This window comes from Natator depressus, chromosome 2 (assembly GCF_965152275.1).
Source record: "Natator depressus isolate rNatDep1 chromosome 2, rNatDep2.hap1, whole genome shotgun sequence".
Classification (NCBI taxonomy): Eukaryota; Metazoa; Chordata; order Testudines; family Cheloniidae; genus Natator; species Natator depressus.
In genome coordinates this window covers 151,522,818-151,542,220 of record NC_134235.1, presented here as the reverse complement: position 1 = coordinate 151,542,220, position 19,403 = coordinate 151,522,818, and the positions used below count along the sequence as shown (strand labels likewise).

Sequence of the window (19,403 nt, the reverse complement as noted above, 5' to 3'; positions counted from 1 at the left end):
TGTTTTTAGCACCAGCAATGAAGAGAAATCTGATTTACAGAATCAGTAAGAATGATAATGGGATGAGGAATTTGAAGGTTTCTGCAAATAAAGGTAGGTAAATCCTCTTCAGAAACAGCCAAACTCTGCTGAGTTCCCAGTTCAAATTAGTCAAAGAAGATGGGTCTCTCAGTTTGTCTTGCAATGGCCCAGTCAGTGTTGCTGCTGTCACCAGGAAAAAAAGTCTGAGTCTGAAATTCCCTCAGCTACTGATTTGCAAGCTCCTAATGGTTCTTGACTGGCCACTCAAGTCCCTGAATGAAGTTTGAGGGAAGTTTTCATTTTTGCACTCGGGAAGACCAATTTCCAAATTTTCTGATGAATGCTTTTGCCTTGTCATGCACAGACAGAACATTCATTTTCAGCCTCCAAAGAGAAGATGTCCAGAGATGTAAACACAATAAGCTAAGCGTATCACCCAACAAGGAATCCCCAAAGGAGTCAAAAAGGGGAGAGTGCTAATCATTTAGGAAAACCTGCAGTTCTGCTTGTGAGTTAGTGTTCCCCCAGGGGAGCCATCTCACCTCAGTGTGAAAGAGCTGTCGCTGGTGAACGGAATCTACATCATCACAGAGACATGCAAAAAGTTGAGAATTCACTAAACAACCTTGTTGAATTTCGTATTTTAAGACTTGGCCCAGGCTGTGGGGCATTTTTCTTAGTAGCAAGCTCTTGGCAGTGTATGAAAAAGAATAAGCCAAAAGGCATTGGATGTGATGTTTTAGAGCCAGGTGTTTAGACCATTGCTCTTACCTGTCATTCCCTTTGCACCCTCCATGCACACTGCAATACACTGTTCCCATGGTACATGGAAGACTTCAGTTTCTCCTGAAATGTCTCGAAGAGGCACTCTCTTGTTGTGCAGCCTGGCCCAGCTTAGCAAAAGAGCAGGTCTTCTTTGGAACATCAGAAAATAGACTACACAGATAGTAGAAGATATGCAGCACCAGAGATATCACACGACTCATCAAGTCCAATTGCCAAGTAGTCACTTCTCCTGGGCTGTGGAAGCAGTTGCTGTTGGACCTTCTGAGCCATCTCACTGACCAAGCAGAAATACTGTTTTCAGTTTGGGAGCTGCATCAGGCCCTGTCACTTTTGTCAACAAACACCAATTGTGCAGGGAAGGGCACAGTTGTTTGAAATAGCATACACCTTGCGCCTCTGAGCAAATCACAGAGATTCAAAGTAAAATTCCTGATTGCCAAGTTTCAAACAATAAGTTTTTGTTGATTTTCAAGGCCTCCAGTTTTCTCCAAAAAGAATCCTCAGTTTTTCTTTCTGTGACTGAAGTTTGATTTCTGAGCAACTTATTTTGTGCTGTTGGCGGGCAGTACTTCAGAATGCAATGCACGCTGAGGTTTTGAATCAACTGACGCAAATCTATACCATGTATTTGTTACACTAACTATTTCCACCTTTTATTTTTCTCTTTGAGCTGTCAGTGGAACAACTCGCCACTGTCTTTTCCAACACAGAATCTGTCCTTCTGAATCATCCTTCAGACAGAGCTGAGCTCCAGTAAAATCTGAGCAACACGTGCAACGTGGTTTTGTAAAGCTCAGCAGTGCCCTCAGGCCTTAGTGATTGCATCTAACACATCTGGTGCTCAAATCCAGGGATACGTTTGTCATGGTCCATGTACAAAGGGTACTTGCACTTCATGTCATACATAATGGCTAATGGTTTCCGATGGGGCTTATCCTGTGTTGTAACTCCAGGAACACACATACAGGTACAGAGGCTCCGGCAGCCTACTGAACACACTCACATCCTGCACTGGTCTATACTAAACTACTAGTTGGGGTTCTCAGGTTAGAACAATACAGTGTCCTAAAAGGGACACAACATTACATGGCTAATGTTGGGTAGCCATTTTTTGCAAGATTTTACACTTTTTGTATGTCCTTACATGAGCTCCCATGACTCCCACAGTTGGGAAACAGCACATCAGAAAAATCCTGTACTGGAAAAGTGATAAATTAATGATTTGATACTGTAGGTGTTTCCCCATCTCTGCTATGTCTAGTTCTTGGATTATGCCACCCAAGAAGCACTATTAGTTTCCCCAACTATTTAAGAAATCAGCTTAATCACACATGCAGATACAAATACCCGGGCTTCGCCCCCTGCCCCTTCTTTTTTCAAATTAGAACCCCAAAGGCTTATCCTGATTTGTTGTATTTTTACAAGTTCAGTGATCATATTTATTAACATATAAGAATACATTAAAGACTAGGTTATCAGAGTTGGCCCAAGGCCTCACCCAGGAACAAATCCCCACATGTTAGATACTGCACAAATCCATAGTAAGAGAACACCCTTGCCTCGAAGAGCTTGCAGTCTGCATAGGCAGGACAGAGGAAGACTGGGGGAAGCACTCTGCAAGCAGAGTGATAGCTAGAAAAAAGTCACATTTGTTCCAATTTTTGGTATCTTTTGTTTGTATGCGGCTTGTTAAAAATTATTTTAAAGGATAATTCTCTGACTGCAGTTGCAATATGTGCAAGCTTAACAAGAGTCATGAGAAACAATCCCATTTTTGTAATAAAAGAGGACTTCACACACTTACAGCTGTCATTGTTATCCATGATGGTTTCTGCCTACCAATGCTTGACAAATGTTCCACATAAACCTGTGGGCCACATTATGAAGGTTAAGAAGATATCACAAGTCATGACAGCCTGAAGAAGGGGAAAAAACTGATCTGAGCAGTTTCCTTCAGGCAGTTTCCTTCCTGATCTAGTTCTGTCTGCTGGAATGTCTTTCCTAATCGTTTAGAAATCTCAGTAAGTGAGGGTTTATTGTCTATTTCAGGTAACACTTTAAAACCATATTAATATAAAAGCTCTGTACTAGTGCCCACATGATTTCCATCTCCATAAAACATTTGTAAAGAGATGGCTGAAACTAAATCCCTGGAGTTGGGGATCCCTGAGCTCTGGGTGAGTTCAGAATCTGAACCTAGCTCTGAATGTTAATTTCATGGCTGGTTCATGTGTCTATAATGGGTAAAACCAAAACCCAAGCTCCAAAGGGTACTGAACTTTTTTGGGGTTAGGGGTTGAGGCAGCAGTCAAAATCTAGAACCAGAGCTGAATTTTTCAGCTCAGACTCTTTTGTGCGTGTGTGTGTGTGTTAGATAATCAGTATATTTCATTGAATAACCAGCATATTTCCTAATATAGCAGGATAAAGTTTCACAAGAGCATTCATTCATAAAAGCGAGACTAAAGCCAGGCTATCTTACATCATTTCAATGAATGCTTTAGAGTTAAATGGGAATCATGAGACCTCCAGCCTACACAGGGAGGAAGTGGTTTTATAGGCTTGCCAGATTAAAGAGTGACATCACATTATCTTCGTCAATGCTGATTCCAGTTCTTCGACACCAGCAAACATGGAAAATACTGATTTCGTATCACATGGCCAGACATCACTTTCCATTCATTAATGAAAAGAGGATGGTTCAGCAAATCTTGCCTCAGCAGCAGGTCCTGCCTCCTGCTGTAGACAACTTGCAAAGCTAGAAACAGCAGTCCTCCTTGATCTCAGGCTGATCTACTCGATATGCACATGGAATATACCCACTTGTTATTTGCTTATGCCACAAATCAAAGAAAACTAAAGTACCTGTTGAGTTTTTTCCTTTCTCCAGATAGAAGTGTTACTGTTTGTGCCATCACTTTTAATCCTAAACTGAGCAGCCACCACACTTGAGTGTGTTCACATCCATGAATGTGAAAAAGTCATACTTTTCTGGCTTTATAGAATTCATATGAAACATATGGCCATAGAGCTACATACAACTGACATAGATTTACACACTAGTCCCTTTCTCTGGGAATCCACTGACACCTAATGTGAATGATGGACATAAAATCCCGACAAAGAGTTCTAACATCATGTCATGATTTCTTTGGTGAAAATCAGGGCAGTGAGAGGTGGAGGGAGGTACAGTAGTACCTCCCATTTGATTCCCAGGCTGAAAGACAGCAGAGGTGTGTGACACAGCCTGCATTGGTATCAGACAAACCAGAAGACTGCCAGGGAGACATATATGTTAACAGAAATTTGGACTGAACCCACATGCAGCCCCTTTGACAAGACAGGTAAAGGTATTTATAAGACCTGAAAGTAGCCAACACGTGTTCCTTACCTAATCTCTTGGACAGTGAATTCTCTAACCAGGATTGTCCTGTACTCTTAAAATAAAGCTCATCCTTATCCCGAAATTGAGGCTTAACACTCCTTCCCAAGCTATAACACTAGCTAGACATGCACTATGTTATTAAAAAGCTTTTTGTGCATTATTTATTAATTACATAGCTCCAAAGGTATGCCAGGCACTATACAAAAAAGAATAAGACAAGGACCCTGCCTCTGAAATACTATGAGGTAGGAGGACCCTCTGCCCTGTAGACCCTCTACTTCCCACATGGATAGTTACCCAACAGGTGGTAACTTCCCTCACACCATAGCTCTTGGATACAAGAGCAAAACTATCTACAAAGTGCTTAGACTATTCCTTTGGGGGAAGGCATCCTCCAGAGCATAAGCACTGAACACAGGTCCAATTTTTAGAGGATGCAGCAGATTCTTCTTTCCAGAGCATGCCTGCCATTAGTTTCATACCGGGATGATGATAAAAGGCTCAGAGGGTGAATGGGAACCACTGACCTTGCATTGTCATGATATCTTGTATCATGTATCTTGTATCATGCATCTTGGAGAACTTGGACCTCAGAGCCAGCTGTACAATGAAGAAGTCAAAATGAGGGGTGATATATTGAAGCTGAGGGTTAGGACAATGTCCACCAAGCCGGGGGAAAAAGATGTCAAGAGGCCCCAAAATTCCATGCCTTGAAACAATCCTCCTTGAAACAAGCCCCTCCTCGTTTCATGGCAGGAGCCGTCCCTGACCCCAGAGGACTGACAATGGTGAGCAGATTTTCAGTTTTGGTTATAAGCTTAAAGGTTTAAAACCTTCAGTCTTTTTGGAACAGCCTCTTTGAAGTCACTAAGGAGGTCCCCAGCTTGCCCCCACCAATTCAGACCCTGGCAATTGTGGGAGATTCTGAACCTTTACAATACAGAAGTAGATGTTCCGTGAACTGAAGTAGCTTAACACAGACAGAGACACCTCACAGCTACTACAAGAAGGAAATCATTCAGCCTTGGCCTTAGCAGTGGTACTATATGGTGCTATCCACAGAGGGCAGGTGAAGCATATTCGGATGATTTCCAGTCTATGAGTAGGGTGACTACTGCAATTTAAATCTGAAAATCCCAACCCAGACTAGAACAACCAGCCATTCTGCACAGTCAGTCCAAAAAGTCTTAAAGCCACATTATGCAAGTGGGAAAACAGATCTGAGCAAATCTGTCTTCAGTAGCATTTTATGCACTCAAATTACAACCAATACCTAAGGTTCCCCTGGAATTAAGTTCTCGTCAAATGGATATGTCACCCCAAGAGTCTTTAGCATGGCAATGAAATTTCTGAAAGCTTGTGATGGGGCGTCTGCAGCACAGGAGGCAGCCAATAAGGAGAGAGCTTATAGGAATGCAGGAGACAGCTAATCAGGAGAGGGCTTATAGGGGCAGCCAATCAGGACCGGCCTGTGCCATATAAAAAGGGCTGCTGGGCAGAGCAGCTTCAGTCCCTCCCTGGAGCTAAAGGAGGGAGGACTGGTTGTCTCACAGAAGGAAGCAAGCAAGCACCTGGGACAGAGCAGTGCTGGGCAGGATCAGGGGGGTAGGGGCAAGCTGCCTGCTGACAGACTGAGGCCCTGAGATAAGGTGCTAGGGCTGAGGGGAAGTAGCCCAGGGAAATAGACAGTGGGGCTGGAGGGGACGCAGCATGTGGCTGCCAGGACCCAGAGTAGGAGGTGGGCCAGGGTCCCCCCACACACACTTTGCTGCCATTCATCACTGAGGAGGAAGTGGCTGGACAGTGGATTGCTGGTCCCCCAAAAGGGGGAAGAACTGAGTGGGGAACAGCTGGAGGGCTGTGTCTGGAAGAGGATGCCGCAGTCCTGGGAGCGACACAGGTCCTGGAGCAGAAGTGACGGTGAGATGTCACCAGAGGAAGGTGCACTGATGAACTAAGCTAATTCCCTGGACAGCCAGCAGGAGGCACCCCAGGGGTGGGTCACACCATCCCCACGCTCAACAGATAAGAACACTAATTTACTGATTAGATCATGATATCTGGCTAGCTGCAAGTTCAAAGGCTGTACTGTGCAGCCAGCATTCACTTCCAGAAAACACTAGAATTTTTGGTAAACGTATAGAAGTCCATTTTAACAATTTCTAGAGTTCTTGGCTCATCATAGAAGGTAAGGCTCCTAACCAAGGATATTTCCCAAACCAGGAGAGAATCAGTAGATGATATCAGCTTGCTCTGTCAGCCACAGGTTTTTAGTTACTGGATGTCACCTGGCATCCCTTAAACTTGCATTTTTGTCCATGGTCATGAGATGTTTGCATATTTTTATTATCTGGAGCACCTGATGGTCCCAAACAGGTTCAGGACCCCATTGTGCTAGGCACTGTACGAACATAATAGGAAGAGAGTCTCTGGTCTGGAGAGTTTAGAATCTAATTTAAGACAAGATGTAACAAGTGTAACAGACAATAGGAAGGAGTGGAGTAGAGAGGACAAGGAAGCAGTGATAAGAACATGCAGTTATATAGGCCAGCTATGTGCATCTGAGGTCCACAACCCTGAACACAACACACCTTTTGGAAGAAGACTACCTAGACCAAGCCCATTGACTGAGGCTTCTGAACAGGACAGCCTCCAGACACCCTTCATCTCTACTACCCCCTCTTAGAGATTGAAGGTCATCTCATCTCTTTGTGGCAGTCTGCCTGACATCCCTAAACAGTCTAAAGCCTGCTGGGGTGTAAAGATTTATTAAACATAGAGAGAAAATCATATTGAAACAAAACACACACCATACACAACACAAACAAAAAAACCTGCATAAAAATGTCTATTCCAAACTGTTCAAAAGTTAATCTAGTGGTGCCCTTTGGATTACAGAGCCAGAAGCCAAACCTCCCACTTCTAGAGAATGCCCGCTCTATCTCAGCTTATCCCTTCCTCTCTAATACTGTCAAACCAATGTGTCAGAGACCCAGCCTCAAACATTTGGTATGGGGGGGAGGGGTTTGTCATCTTTTCCCACCATCTCCTCCGTGTCATACAGTTACAGGTTTATCTCCTCCCATGTGACCTCCCTCAAGGGTATTTCCACAGTGTATTCTCTGAAGAGGATGACATGACGGTCATTGCATGTTTCCCAAACCCAGGATTCTATTCACAGTCTTGGTTCCTGTTTTTCCTGTGCCACCTTTACAAATTAAAGTGTTATTTTGAAGGTGTAGCCACACAATAGTTGTCTCCCAAGCCCCCTCCATGACTTATGTCCAAATAAGCATCCCTCACAGCAAGCCCCCAGTGTCCACCATTCTAGTCAAATAACCATGCAGTTTGTATTCTAATTTTCCTGGCTAATAAAGGTCAATCTGAACCCAGCTCCATTTGCCTTTACAAAGTCCAGGTTCACATTTTCTTATCATTCCCTCTTAAGTTTATTCTACCCTATATCAAATATGAATTTGTCTGTCATGTTGGGTAGCTTTTCTTTTTCCCTTCTCTGAGGCCTCTCTATACTTACAAACATATGTGTTGGAGCAAGGGGGAAAGCCTCCATATTTTCAAAAGGGTAGCTTCCCTTTGACAGACCTAATTTCCAGTTACAAAATTTGCATCAGCCCTTTTGTGCCCACAGTTGAACTGTGGGCACAAATCAGGGTATTAGTGCTTCTACCTACCCTGATGTGATTGACAACTGGGTTATTAAAGGCACAGTGCTCTGATTTATTCTTGCTATTTACTTTGGACTTTATTCTGCTGTCCTTATTCACTATGGTACTATATTCCTATGACTGCTCAAGGGGTGTTGTATTACCTAATGCAAGTAAAATTTTGGAACTGAGCTTTTTCGGGTATGCAAATGTACAGGCAAAGGGCTAGCCTGTACCTTTGGGTACTGGCCTGAGCAAGGGGCAGTTGGTAAGCTGTACCAATCCAGATGTAGCACTAGGAGGCATTGACTCAGAGAAACCACCTTGCTCCAGGGAGACAGTAATTTGCTGCTAGCCTATCCCCTGAACCTGTTCAGCTGTGCTGACCTACACGCTGCAGGATGGATCCTTGGTTCTGACCATTCCCAACCATTCCACCTGCCTACCTGATACTCCAGTACACTTGGGACCCAAGCTCTGGGTAGCCAGTGTTGGGGAATAACAGGGTGTTTTTCTCCTTTACTCCCCTGCATGGATCCATAGATAAAATCTATGGGCTAGAATCTAGCCCAGAATTTGTGTCTGCAAAAACAGAGGCTTGATCTCAGCCATTTCAAGATGTCTTCTGCAGCATGGTGGAAAGGAAACAGCCTCCTGCTGGAACTCCACTCCTAGGTTCAGCCATACCAGAAGTTTTTTCTGGCCAGGAGTTGAACATTTGACTAAGTATTTTGCCTTTTTTCTGCAGTGGGGGTTACACTTGCCTATGCTGTGTGGGTTTGGGGAGTAATGTTGTGTCACTCTCCCCACCAGGCAGAAGGTTGCAGTCACTGCTGGCATCAGCCTCCTCCATCTTGTCACTCTCACTATCTCTGTCAAGGGAGATTTGTGGGGAGGAAGGGCTTTTGTCATGCCATGGCAGCCTGCACTAGGCAATGAGTCTCTTTTATAATCTTCACACTTCAGTGGTCAGTAAATCTTACTGGCTGAAATGGCAAAGGATAACAAAGACATTCATAGAGAGTTAGATACTGGCTCGCTTTTATGAGGAAGAACCTCAACTCCTCAAATGGCCTATGAAAGGGCCTCACAAACTTGCAGCCACTCCACTTAGGGGAGTGAAGGGCTGCAATGGAGATGCTCCCCCAGGAGCCTATGGGCAGGGAGTAGTCACAACCATGGTTCTGCCCCCATCCCCCTTCCTTTACACACATGCCAGCCAGCTCTGCTGACTGGCAGCACAAGAGGGGAATATGAATACCCCTTCAAGGGATACAGCATCTTATGCTAAGCTCTTTGAGACACTCTGCCTCTCAAGAGCAGAATGCCTCCTGTGATCCCCTTGGGTAGTGCAGCTCCACATCGCACCAACGCAGGGCTCAGTCTAGCCCAAAGAGGAAAAAAGTACAATATAAATTAAAATCTGTCTTGAAAATGTCCTCAAATCTCTTTGGGCCACTTCCAGAAACACAAGAAAACAGCATCCGAGTATTCCAAGAAAATAATCAAAGAGAAAGGAAAAAAAATACAAGCTGACTATTAGATGCTTCCAAACTGATATAAAATAAACCACCACCACATATTAGAAATGACTGCTCACAGTCAAAGAGAGCTCATCTGCCATAAGATTGTTCTCAGATCCATCAAAACATTCGTCATTCAACCGCTCTCTCATTATTCACTTGTGTCATAAGAAAAGCTTTCACATCATCATAATTGAAAAAACAAACAGCTTCCCATCTGCAAACAGTCTGAGCTTAGTGGGGAAATGGATGGAAGCAGTTGTACCAACAAATGTGAACTCTGATTTAAGCTTCAGTCATTTTCCCTGTGGATTTGTGGAGCTCTAACATCATCTGGGAACACACAGGTTTGTTTGTTTTTTTAAGGCTATGACAAGTCGTCTCTCCTTCTCCATACTTTACACACAACCCTTTCCTTCTCTTTTGTAGAAAAGTGATTTTCACTGCATGCCAGAGAGCAGCAGATTTTTGAAGTAGAATGCAGAGAAAAGAATTTAAAAGTCATTTGAAAAATGCTTTAGCAATATTCAAAAACGCTCCTAATTTTTTCCAACAATAAAGCTTATTGCAAAAATCTAATTGCTCTGATTAGCCCAATAACCTGATACTACAAAATTTAATAATCTTTTCCAAGACTTCTAGATTTCTCTGCAGTATCTCTTTTAACAACTCCCTTCAAGGGTCTTAGAGGAAAAATATTGAATTATAAATATAACCTGATAGCTCTAACTTCTTAACATTTTCTTAGCTGTTTTAACCACCACATAACCTAATTTACTATCAAATAAATCAAAACATAATTCTGAGATCTGATTAGCTGGCAAACTGTATTAAGTGATGCATTATAGGATGAGGGGATAGAGCGCCTCATTATTTGGTTTCTATTGCTAATGGAGTAATTTACCTGACTAGGCCAACTTTGGGCAATTTATTGAGTACTATGGACTAATTAAAAGGTACACCTAAACTGATGAGTGATATGAAAGCTGAGTCTCAATCACATGAATCCAGCAGCTTTAAGAAAAACATCAAATATTGCAAGATTAGTGATAAAATCACAAGAGTTGGGTGGTGCAATTTACATGCCATGTGGGCTGGAAGATGAGGTACAGGAGGAAAAGCAACTAAAGAGAGGATGTAATAAATATCTAGGTTTGCTGTATAAACACGTACGTATGTGGCATGATTTTCAGAGCACCCATAAGTCCCATTGACTTCAGTTAAAATTGTGGGTATTCAACACCTCTGATAATTGGGCTAAATGATGAACTAAGAGTATATGGGAATACATAACTGTTTTTTTAAGGCAGAAATGCACCCACCTATTCTATCCTAAAAGAAAAATAGAGGCATAATCGTGGCCTACTTGGGACTGGAGTGGAGCAAGAGGGGAAGGTCACGGTTTGCCTTTTGGCTTTCAAATAGAGAAAACCCCAGCGATGCAGCCTAATAATTTATACTGATTGAGTACAAAAAATAAATCAGAGCAGATTATTTCTCATTTAACCAACAGAAAGCCCTGTCTTCCAGGGGGAAAGGGACATAACATGCTATGATTTTTCACTGCCTGCTCCTCGTCCCTTCAGCAGCTATTCCTCTCTTAATAGTTGATGTTTGAGGTCTCTGCCCCTTTTAGGTTACTCGACCAGCTCAGCAGCAAACAAATGCAATGTTATACTCCTCAGTAACCTCCCCTCTCTCTCCCAGCAAGAACATGCAGCTGAGAAAACAACTCCAAACACAGCTCTAAATTTCACGACAGGATTTCTCACAAAGATTTCTAGCACTTCATGTCTTCAGCTGGGTGAGAAAGAATCCAGAAAAACATTTCTGACGGCATTTCAGCACCACCACTTCCAGATGAGACTGGAAAGGGAACAAGTGAAGGAGAAAGGGTTATCCATAGAATGTGGAATCTCCTAAAAAGTCCCTCTGTGAGAACAGAATGAAGGTTCTGATCAGTTCTTTTACCTATTATCTCAAGCCAACAAATAAAAAACCTCAGGCACTGCCCAAGGAAGTCACTGCTTACAAAATCCTTTTAGCTTGCTGTTCCTGTCACAGAGAAAGGTGTGCCTGTAAATTTCACCTGACTGAAAATATAACACAGCTCTGACAATAGAAATAACAAACTGACCTTTGGCAATGCTCAGAGTACTCCAGGACTGCAAAACTGCAGGAAAGCAAAACACACTGTCAAGAAAAAAAAAAGGCAGCCTGTCAAGAACCTCATACCTTTCATCACAAAACTACAGGATACTGTAGTCTATGTCTCTCCCTATTGATTAGGGACCCACATAAGGGAGACCACATTACTTAAGTTCAGAACGACAGTTACAAGAAAGGGCAGGTGGAGCAGACACTCTGCATCTCCTACATGCCATGGGAGGGTCTCAACTGCACCCCTGTATCAGCATGGAGTGGGCCAGAGGAGGGGAATGCAAAATCCTCATTTACATAGTCTCAACGCCCCAAAACTGGCATGCAGGGGGTTCCAACTCCAAAGCCAGGATTGGAGGGTGAATAGCATCCCTCCACCTCAGCTAAGTCCCGTATACAAATTGGGAGCATACAAAAGGATGGATTTCAGTCTAACCGAAAATCAAAAGACAAGGAGGCTAATTTGCATTCTATCAATATTTTTCAAAAATCAGCGTTCTCAAAACCAGCCCAGTTTGCCCTAGGAATGCCTAGTGCATTGTGGCAATTTACATGATCTTTTATTCCTATATATATATATATATATATATATATATATATAATGGGCTTTTACCATTTGAGCAGGATGGTTGCTCTTCTCAGAAGACCCATATTGTCTTGCATAACTCAGTGGTCACCTGTGGCAATGATCAGGGGTTATTTATATATAGATTAGGGACTAAAATTGTTTGGCCAAATTCTAATCTCACAGTTATAACCCTACAACCCTAATGCATGAATGCTGTGTTGGCAGTTTGCAAAGACTTTCCTTAAGGCCTATATGTAACCATCCGGGGTGCACTTAATGTGACCACACAAGAGAAGAAGGGTAAATCAACTGTAATGAAGGCAGAATTGGCCTGGTAGATTTACTGGTGAATGAATAGAACGTATATGCGAATTGAGAGCTACTTATTAAGAAATGAGGATCAAAGATTCCAGCTAAAGGAAACACCTTCCAAAATAATCTGTATGGCTGCCATGGAAACTGCATTTTTTCAGTAACCAAGGGCCAGGTGCTCTTCTCTTCCGCAAGATGTGAAGGTCAGCAAAAGAGGGGGAAAGGGAGGAAAGCCCCCAAAGCCAACTGAAAAGGAAGTGCTGCAGTTCCACACCATGTTTTCTGCATCACCTGAAATCTCCAGAAGCTTCTTTGTGCAAACACCTGATCATTAGAGACTGGCAATTTGGGAGTCATGTGTCTGACCTAGGGTTTGGAACTGTTTAGTATCTGCCCTGTACAGCCTGATCCCATGCCAGTCTAGAGGATTTCCCTGTGAAAGTGTCTACTGGCGTTAATATTGCTTCAAGCAACACCAGCTCCACACTGAGTTCCAAACCTCCCTCAGAGGGTGCAGGCACAGCAGGGGGAGCCAGCAGAAGCCTGGTTGAGAAATATACAGTAAATAACCTACATGTCAGTCTGTTATAAGTAAAATAGACTATTATAAAACCAAATTGTTTGGCATTCCGGCATTGTGCCACTAGGGGACATAAATGGAACATTTGAAAATGATCAGGGAACATTCAAACCAGCTACGGTAATGGGAATAAAACCTGCCGCAATTGCTACATGGGAAAGGACGTTAAGTCTTACTATGCATGTGATAGAAAAGTTCCCTAAATTCTGTGCTAGGTAAAGGAAATAGCTAGACATTGGGCCCAATTTACTGCTAATGGTTTAGCAACCTACAAGAATGAATTACATCCCCCTGCACCAGCAAGGTCCCCCCGTACCCTTCACAGAGAGGGAGGGCAGGCATTTCGCCCCCCCCCCATGCCCTCTCTTAGTGTTTCCCCTGGAAGAAGCAGATCCATTCCCACCTGGAACTCTGCAGGCAGGAGATGCTGAAGGGAAGGATTGAATCGGTGTGCCCACCAGCTCCCCTAGCTAGCCCCACCCACTGTCTGAGCAGCTCAACCTCCCTCTGCCCCAAGGGTTCCCCCACTATCCAATGCAACACAGGTTTCAGATTTTGCCCTGCCAGAGCTTCCCCTGCATAGGCAGTGGATTGTTTGCTTCAGGGGGCCTTCCAAAGGGGTCTTAATCTAGTGAAGGGTGGCATAGACCCGTGAGTAGATCTAGCCCAATACCCACAGCTTCATCCCCTATAATACGTTTATCATATCTAGAGCCCTCCCACCCCGCCTACTGCTCTCTTGAGCAGTAGGCTGCAGGCCTGCCCTCGTGCTGTACAGGAAGGCGTCTGAGAGGACAGAGACGCCCTATCTATGCCCTCCTATCCCATTTCCCCAAAGGACAGGATTTTGCTCAGTGATTCTGACTCGTTCATGATTCCTTCGACATGCAAGTCCATTGCCTAAACTCTAGCTGACAAAAAATTGTCTCCACATCCAAAACATATTGACTTGTTATAGAAAAACAGAACTATTCTGTGCAGCCTTATAATGGCCTTCTAGTGACAGAGCAGTTGGGCTTTGCTCTCTAGGTTTGCAATGTCTTCTTTTTGAGGTTATTACATCTTTTAGCTGAGTGTTCTATTTAGGCTCTTACTAAATGCCTGGCACCTTTTCTTGCTTTCAGCAACTGAAGGAATTAGATCAGCTTTTCTAATGCCATATCTGTTTGCTTGTTTGTTTGTTGATCACTTCCTTTTCCTGTTATGTGTATTCCATGAGGTCATTCCAGATATAGCTAAATGGGTCATTATGCCATATGTTTATTTACTATGTGTGTGTTAGACCTTTTGTGTGCTATTTTTTACTTGTTATCCATCATATGTATTTATCTTCCTGTAACATATGGAGCAGTGGGATGGGATATATATATATGGAGTCAACAGATGGTGAGATTCTGTGTGATTAATATGCTCTCATAATTTTATTGTCTCTCTTTTTAAATGTTCTATTTGTAAAGTGCCATTACTCTTCTCAGACCAATTCTCTGTACGCTGTTAAACAAAATTAAAAAGACCAGTGTCTGGTTTTGCTGTTTCTCTTGCCAGGTGTGATCATCTAGGCTGACCACCTGCATAACACAGGCCACAGAATTTCACTCAATGATTTCTACATTGGAAGGAACTGTTCTTCCTAACTCCATAAGTGAACACTTTAATATTTTGCTGTCCGATTTCGGGTTGGAGTCACTGTGAAACCATTACAAATATTTTAGAAGATGAAACAATAACTCTTAGTATTACATTATAACAATTGCAGAAGAAAGGGTGTTAGTAGTTATGGAACTAGCTTGACACCAGTGTGGGAGCTGCCAATAAACACAAGCAGTTATACATGTTTTCACATGTCCTCAGCCCAGCAGTTAGCCAATCAAAACTCAAGGGAGAATGGTTTCAGAGTGGTAGCCATGTTAGTCTGTATCAGCAAAAACAATGAGGAGTCCTTGTGGCACTTTAGAGACTAACAATTTATTTCATGGGAGAATGGAGACGGATATTATATACAGAGAGCTACAGATGATGGAAACTCCCATTAGGCTCAGTTGAATGACAAACAACAAAAGACCAGAAGGACATGGCTTGCTGTCAAGGCTAGGTCTCCAAACCTGTAACATTCTGGCTAGAGGTGAGTGTTATGCCAGCATTTATCTATTAGGGAAGGCCCCATAAAAATAATGTAGCATCCGCTATGGAGTATTTTATGGACTTAGAGCAGTGATACTCAGACTGAGGCTTGCAAGCCACCAGTGGCTCTTTAATGTGTCTCCTGCGGCTCTTTGCAGCACATGATATTAAAACACTGTGATTTAATTATTAACCAATCTACGTTATTAACCAGTCGGGAGGCTTTTACTGTGTTATTAACCAATTGTAGTTGATAAAATAATAATACTTGGTCAGTCATTTTTCTGTGAGAATAATTATATACATATAGTAAATGAAATAATGACATCACACTACTGTGGCTCTTTTGGGTAATGCTGATCACTAATTTGGCTCCTGAACCACGGAGATCTGCACATCACTGACTTAGAGGATGCTCTGTGATGAGGGCCTAATGACTACTGAGTATATGGAAGTTATAGTTAGCTATCAGCTAGTTGCTCGTATTGGGATTCTGTCTCAGTTCATGAGAAAAAGAAAAGAGGTGGTGCTCATTGATACGAGGGTTTGTAACTCCGTTGTTTGATTCAGCTGGCTTGTGGCAGAGGGCAGTGCCCTATAGAATGAGAGAATTGTGTTCTGTGCTGATAACCCAAAAATATTAACATTTGCTCTGAAGGCAAGATTCTTTCAAATCAGACAAACTAAGGAGAAGGGGTCATTAATTTACACAGTGCTAGTAAAAGGATTCCCAGATCAGAGTTTTCTGGTTTCTAGAAAATCAGAAGTATCTGGCTGTGGTTTCAATGGGACCTAAATACCTTTAAAAATCTGGTCCCATGTGCAATATTTCTCTTTGATAGTGACTCGTAGCCATTCATTAGACCTACATTCAGTATTTAAATGCAATGCCCTGAGTTTCAGTCTGTAATGTATTCTGAAAAGCTAGAACTCTGGCCTGTGCTCCAGCAAAGAGTTAAATTGAAGTGAAGGAAAAGAAGTGGAATAGCAATTGTACATAATTTACTCTGATATCCTCATTATTTTCATGGTTGATGATTGTGTATTGACCACATTGTTCTATTTAAGCAAGCAATTTTCTCACATACAAACTGCACACTCCATAATTCTAGAACTGCAGCATAAACATCGTTTCCCAAGAAGAATAGCTTCGGCTGATAAGTTATATAATGGCAAGTATTAAGAATGCAAATTTTACAAAATGTAAGAAATATAAGCTTAAAGAGAAAATGCTTCTCCTGCATATTGCCTATCAGTCTGCCTAGTGTGCCAGTGCGAGGGGAATGCCAATGAAACAGATACAGTTTTAGACATGATTCATTTAAAGGTAGAGGTGAGATCAAAGAAAACAGATGTTTTCTTCCCTCTAGACACAAATCTTGACTGTGCACTATCTGTATGCTGAGAAAGGGGGACGTACGCTACTTTTTATATGTTAATGAGAGATCCTTCCTATGCTTCGATCAGACACCAACCGGTTCTTTCTCTCTTGCTCGCTCACTAACCCGCTCTGTTTTTCCTGTTCTTTGGCCTTTACTATTCTTTGCTAGCCCACAGACTTGTAACCACAATTAAATTCATATTTCTATACACATAGTTTGATGATTTCTCCAACAATATCTGGTCCTTTGGCTTTTTTTCCACCCAGCATTTTCCAAATTCTGTTTCCTGTCCACAAAAGTTATTTCTCTGATTTTCTCCTTCCCTTGTGCAATGGTTTGCAAGGAACCAACATTCCTTCATGAACTACTCATTTCTCGCCTCTTGACAGTGGACAAGGAAGCATTCCTAAAGGAGTATGTTCTGCCATCATATTCACACGGCGGATCTCAACTCTGATCAATCCACAGTACAGATATAAGAGGCTGAGTCCTGGCACCTTCAGGCTTGGCAGTTCATAGCCCTGGCATCTCTGGGCTTGCTGCAGCAGTTATGAATGTAAAATAATTGCTTGAGCTGGCACCTAATTGCTCGAGCCCCAGCACCTCTTTCATTGCAAATTAAGCACTGGGAGAAGGTTACCTGTACGTAGGACCAGCAGAGACAAATTATGATTTATGCAGGCTGGGTAGAATTCTATTCTCTGTTACATAGGTGCAACTTGCATGGAAGAGGTAGGGAGGAGCTTCTCTAAAGAACACATGGCTACAGAAAGGAATACAGTACTCAGAACCAGAGTGCTGTTCCTAGGTCTGTTGCTGCCTAGCCTTTATTTCACCAGCCCCTCTCCTGTTTCCATTTCAGAGTCAAAATGTTCTAATACCCTGCCAACATTGAGCAGTGCCTTACTTTGCCAATGGTCCCACTGATTTTAATGGGCGTATGTTTGGAATAAGGTACTGTTCATCATGAGTAAGCATGCCAGACTCAGGCCCATGCTAGGAGATTAACTGGGGTACACCACAAAGTTGATAAGCAATGGCAATGTAAAGATGCTTAAAGCTAAAATTACAGCTGGTATAGTAAAAGATGCTTTCAATGCTAGATGAACAGATAAAGATTCTCTCAATAAAACCTCCTGCTTTAGCTGGGGAAGAAAGGACTTGAGTTACATATTACGACATTTTTCTTTTGCATTCCATAGAACTTAGAATACAGTGCCTAGCACATTTCAGGCACTACTGCAGTACACATATATAAAGATAATAAAATAGAGCGGTTACTGGTTTTATATATTTTTCTGCAACGCTTATTATCTACAAAGATAGATAGATCTGTGTCCAATTCAAGATGGTCACAACATGCACACAAAAGAGCTGAGAAACACTTGTGTTTCTAAATAACTTACCTCTTCAAAAAGAACAATGTTTATTGAGATAAACAAAGAAAGGGTGGTTGTTTTTAGATCACTATGGCTAGGGTGACCAGATAGCAAGTGTGAAAAATCGGGACAGAGGGTTGGGGGGGGTAATAGGAGCCTATATAAGAAAAAGACCCAAAAATCGGGACTGTCCCTATAAAATTGGGACATCTGGTCACGCTAACTATGACTAATGTCAGGAAACAGCTGGTAAGTAATATTAGGTAATCACATACACAGGCTGCAAACTGGGAACATTATGCCTAACATACCTGCTATACTTTTATTCCCCCTCCCCATTCGTTTATTCAAAGCTGCCGCTGGGATACTGGCTTCCGTACATCAGAAACCATTAAGAAAAGCAGCATGAATCATCATCTTTTGCTTGTGTTATTTTAACTTAGTCACTCAAGTGCAGTTCTCCTAGGACAGTAACAATACAAGGAAAATGTGTTGTGGGTTGTTTTTTTCCCCTGAGATTTGTGATGTATATGGACTCTTTAGAATTCCTTTCATTTCAGCTCATACCAAATGAAAAGCAGCCAATTCAGTGATAATATTTCTTCTAAGTTTAATCTATCCATTTCTTGAACATTTCCGATTGGTCTGTCTTTTAATAGTTTATGCAGAATATAAGTAGGAATTCAATTTTTATTTTTTGATGACTAATGTTTTAGATCACTATCACTACTAATAAGTAGTTGTGGCCGAGTGGTTAAGGCGATGGACTAGAAATCCATTGGGGTCTCCCCGCGCAGGTTCGAATCCTGCCAACTACGGAAGCACTGACATGTTGCCCTTGCTGCTGTCTTGGTGCCTGGGCCAGATCTGGTCTCATGGTTGGTGAGCCTGGCTAGCTCAATTGATAAAGCATCAATCAGACTTTTAATCTGAGCGTCCAGGGTTCAGGTCCCTGGTCAGGTGTTGAACTATTCCCCAAAATCATAAAAGTCTATCCCTTTGGGGGAGGGATAGCTCAGTGGTTTGAGCATTGACCTGCTAAACCCAGGGTTGTGAGTTCAATCCTTGAGGGGGCCACTTAGGGGTCTGGGGCAAAAATTGGGGATTGGGCCTGCTTTGAGCAGAGGGTTGGACTAGATGACCTGATGTCCCTTCCAACCCTGATATTCTATGATAATATTGATGCTTATTTTTAAGCGTGTTTTTTTTTCTATTTAAATTTTCCTAGTTGCAGAAAACACGGGGGGTGGGGGGGGAGGGGGATCATCAGACAATGGGGAGTCAGACCACAAGTATTTACTGACAGTAGACACAGATTCAAACAGTTAAAGCTTTATAGCCACTATAAACATAAATTGTGAACATCACATGTCAAAACACAAAGTAAATATCCTTAAATCACACTCTTAGAAGTTCCCAACAGCATTTTTCTTATTTTGCAGATCTGTACATTTTTATCATCCATCGGAATATTTTTTTTGTCCGTTTGTGCGTGTACAGTGAGATCAGCATTTATTGACG

At 42.3% G+C, this 19,403-nt stretch overlaps 1 non-coding gene across 1 annotated transcript; it reads left to right on the top strand.

Annotated features, from left to right (window-relative positions):
• The first annotated feature begins 18,618 nt into the window (after positions 1–18,618).
• TRNAS-AGA (transfer RNA serine (anticodon AGA)) lies at positions 18,619–18,700 on the top strand. Its single transcript has one exon. It is a non-coding gene; the product is annotated as a tRNA-Ser (tRNA).
• The last annotated feature ends 703 nt before the right edge of the window (positions 18,701–19,403 follow it).